This window comes from Doryrhamphus excisus, linkage group LG8 (genome assembly GCF_037039965.1).
Source record: "Doryrhamphus excisus strain RoL-2023G ecotype Guam linkage group LG8, RoL_Dexc_Guam_v1.1, whole genome shotgun sequence".
Classification (NCBI taxonomy): Eukaryota; Metazoa; Chordata; class Actinopteri; order Syngnathiformes; family Syngnathidae; genus Doryrhamphus; species Doryrhamphus excisus.
In genome coordinates this window covers 17,380,608-17,385,281 of record NC_136364.1, presented here as the reverse complement: position 1 = coordinate 17,385,281, position 4,674 = coordinate 17,380,608, and positions in this window count along the sequence as shown.

Below are 4,674 nucleotides of genomic sequence, written 5' to 3'. Positions count from 1 at the left end.
GTTTCCTGGCAACCAAGTAGTCAAAAAGAATTGTGTTTACGAGTCCTGGCCCGATCGTCTGGTTTCAAGACAATGTGTGTGTTACGTCCATTTACGGATTAGGGCACTGGAGAGCGAAAGATCAGTGTGACAGCAACACACCCACACATACAATGGACCTACAAAATGCAACAACACAAAGCGTGCCATTAGAACATTTAACAAATAATACAAAAAATTTGGACTTGAGCAAACCTGAAAGTCGCACACACAAATGAACAAAGCGCTTTATTGGGGCCATTCAAATGCTTTAAAAAGGTTTCCTGTGGTCAGGACCTTCGAAATTCTGTAGGAGGATTTGTGGAAGAGAAAACTAATAGAGATTTCCAGTCTGAACACCAATAACGGCTCCTGCAATACAGATATGATCTCCTCTCGCCTTCCCTTCTGCCTCAGTGACCACAATCAGTTCCTATGTGCGATTTAATGGCCTGGAATAACTTGAATTAGACGATTACGGCGGTCGTCAACGGTGACAGGATCAGAAAATTAAGTCTCAGCAATTTCAATAATAAAGCTTTCAAAATTAACGCTATCACAATTGGATTACAGCGGTGCATGTAGGAGCCAGCGCGAGGCTGAAAATAGCCCCGCGCAAATCCACCATGGAAAATCCACTATTATACAGGGAGAAGAATGAAGTTGCTGCAGTGGGAAAAACACGGGTATGGATCCTCATACAGGATGGAAGAAGGAGAAGGAAAGGGCAGTGGAGAGGAAGTGAAGTACTTTCATTCGGCACAAAGATTTACTTTGGAAAATCTTCTTCCAACTCTTTGAACTCTTAATCAGGAGTTGGGAGAAGAGTTGTGTTAGCATTTGATTGACCCACGCCTGCATCACAACTACTTTACTGGCTCAAATATAAGACGACCGATTTTTGAGACCAAACAATATAAGACAAAAAAAAGTCGATGTAGCATGAATATTTTTATGGGCATCTTGATTTCTCTGATACGCTGTGTTACACCCGCAAACGTAATAACTGCCCACAAACGTAATACAAATCTGCAGCTTTGACTGTAATAATCCCGCAAATGTCATAAATTTCCCACAAATGTAATAAAATTTGCCTACTGCAAACGTAATACTGAACTTCTTAATTTTAAATTATTACATATGTGGGAAAGTGAAAAACTGTAAATGTAATAACTTCCCACAAATGTAATATGAGACAAAATAGTTGTGGTTGTTGTTTGTTCTTTCTTCTTTTAATGAGGGAGAAGGTGTAGATGTCATTTTGAGGATTTTAACAAGATAATTATTTTTTTTTGCGGAAAAAATATTATTCAAAGAGTATCATTTGAATACATTAAAGCAATCTTTTATCTAAATCTAATCTAAATTATAATTAATTTTAAATGAAAAAAGATAATTGTGATAATTGCAATTTTTTAAATAAAATTATTATTACTATTATTATTATATTTTATTATTTATTTTGATTATTTCTTCGCCATATACACACAAAATCACACATACAATTAAACTGCATTATGGAAAGCAGGAAGTGAACAAATGAAACAGTTACTGATTGTAAAAGTAAACTGTATTATGGAAAGCAGGAAGTGAACAAATGTAACAGTTAGTGATTGTAAAAGTAGCAGATGGAGGGGTAGGATTTAATAAGCTTTGCTTCTTCCTACTCCTTTTGGACATGTGGAACTGTGAACTGATTATGTGATGCATTCAATTGTAATCTGATGCATGTTCAAATGAAATAAAACCATCACCATTACCATTATAATAATATACTGTAACTAAAACGCACATGTACGCCCACAAACAAAATGTAATAATTCAGTATTACGTTTGCAGTAGGCAAATTTTATTATGTTTGCGGGATTATTACATTTAAAGCTGCAGATTTGTAATACGTTTGTGGTTTATTACGTTTGCGGGTGTAACACGCCATCATAGTGCCGCCTGTCCAACATCCTCCCATGAAGTAGCCTGCTATCATACAAAGAAATGAACAAACATACACACACTTTGTTGAGATGTCTGTGCTCTACTTTGTCGACTTTGTTGTTATTCAAAGTCATTACAAATCTAATAGTGGCCTTAAGACTTCTGTCCAGTAGTGTAGATCACAGTGGTCGCTTGATTAGGATCATCTTTCACAAGAGCACAGGGCATCAAATGAAGAAGAGGCAAAAGTCAGCAAAGTACTGCAAATCTCAAGTACGGTCAAGTCAATTTATTTACAGAATGAAACCAGTGAACCAGTGCTGGAGATCTTATGGCCAAGAACATCTTCATGGGGAGCTCATGAGAGGTCTTTGCCATGAAGGCCATGCTGAGCTTCCAGTGACTAGTTTGAGAGACTTTAACCACGTTTACATGACGAGTTTTTTCGTCGTTCCGAATGGAATATTTCTGAATGACATTTCCAAAAACAATGGCACACATGGAAAGGAAAATTCTGGAGTTTTTCTTTCACGCCTTATTGGAAGTTTTTCATCTGTCCAGTCTTGAAATTATGTTCAGTTATTTCGAAGTTTGGAACAGACTTTCGCAGCAGTCCAGTGTTGATTGCTTGCTGCCATTTTTAAAACTGAGGAACATCTCTAGCTGCGTGTCACCTCAATCGGTTTAAGGAAAGGAATATTCCACCCCTGTGAAACCGATTATATGTCCAAACAGATTGACACTTTTGTTTCAGAATGAGGTGTATACAAAGGTTAAATTATTTCCATTTGAGCAATAAACCGAATGCAATTGGAATATTTGGTCCATGCATACGCGGCTTATTAAAGGGATAACACCAAATTTAAAACAGCTAAGAAAAAAGTGGACCCAATTTGTACAGTTTCACATAGTAATGTGCTATAAGCGCGAGGTGTCCGCATCGTAACATGGGATATTTAGTACACAGGAAGATGTTACACAAAAAAAAAATTCAGCTTTTAACTACATAAATGGTTAAAGAGTCTACCAAATCAATCAAACAGTCCCATGTTTCCTTCATCACACACTTTGTCAGTCTCTCTCTTTTATTGTCGCCCTCAGTGTCATGTTCATGTGGAGACAAATCAACCCTTGAGCTTGTACTGTCCTCTTAGTCAAGATCCACTGGCAGACTTGAGTAAAAGTTGCTAGATTGATCACCTTTTAGAGCCCATCGGATCTACTCTGACCCCACACACCCCCGACATGGACTGTTTTCTCGTCTGGTGTCGGGGAGAAGGCTCTGCAGCATCCGCTGTAGAACAACCAGGTTTAGAGTATTATTATTTATTCTAAATTATTTTAATTATTTGTACAAATTACTGTTTACGCTGTACATTGTTGTTCATATTTGATGTCATCTATTTATTCTCCACATTATTATTATTATACAGGAGCAAGACAATTACATTTCATTGGCAATTTCACTGCTGTGTCATTGTGCCATGACAATAAAGGAAGTCTATCTATCTATCCATGTGCATTTATTTGTGTGCATTTTATGATGAGGGTGTGTATATGAAGCACAAATAATGGTTCTAAAGCATCTGTTTGCGAGATTTGAGCGTGGGCATAAACTAGCAGCATCACTGTATACGCCGCATGGTTCAAAAGTGACAAAAAAGTTGCAGCTTATTACGTTAGTTGAGTACTGGTGTCCACTTATGTTGAAGGGACAGTAAATTTACACTATCCAAGCTGGACATAAGATCTTCTTTAGCGTAGTCCCATGAAAAGGTATAATAAAATATTTGCAGAAATGTGAGTGGTGTTGTCACACGCTGTAGTTAAGGATGGATACAAACATTCATTCATTCATTTTCTACCGCTTTTTCCTCACGAGGATCGCGGGGGTGCTGGAGCCTATCCCAGCTGTCTTCTACGCGAGAGGCGGGGTACACCCTGGACTGTAGGGCACATATAGACACATATAGGAATGTGGGAGGAAAAACGGAGTACCCGGAGAAAACCCACGCATTCACGGGGAGAACATGCGAACTCCACACAGTGACAGCCGAGGGTGGAATTGAACCCTGGTCTCCTAGCTGTGAGGTCTGCGCGCTAACCACTCGACCGCCGTGCCGCCCAGATACAAACATTCATTCATTCATTCATTCATTCATTTTCTACTGCTTTTTCCTCATGAGGGTCGCGGGGGTGCTGGAGCCTATCCCAGCTGTCTTCAGGCGAGAGGCGGGGTACACCCTGGACCAGTGGACGGCCAATCACAGGGCACATATAGACAAACAACCATTCACACTCACATTCATACCTATGGACAATTCGGAGTCGCCAATTAACCTAGCATGTTTTTGGAATGTGGGAGGAAAAACGGAGTACCCGGAGAAAACCCACGCATGCACGGGGAGAACATGCGAACTCCACACAGAGATGGCCGAGGGTGGAATTGAACCCTGGTCTCCTAGCTGTGAGGTCTGCGCGCTAACCACTCGACCGCCGAGACCTCCGGATACAAACATAACAAAAAAAATTAAATTTCTTTCTATATGTACAAGAGAGAATTTCTCTCTCAGGCAATAAAACAAGAGCTTTGAGATTTAGTCATTAATTAATACGAAATGGCTCTATGGTCAAAGGCAGTTACCATGGAGCTATGAATTATAGATGAAAAGACAAGGCCCAGCAGTGTCCAGCACTTTCTTAAGTAGGTGTGCAGGCATAATA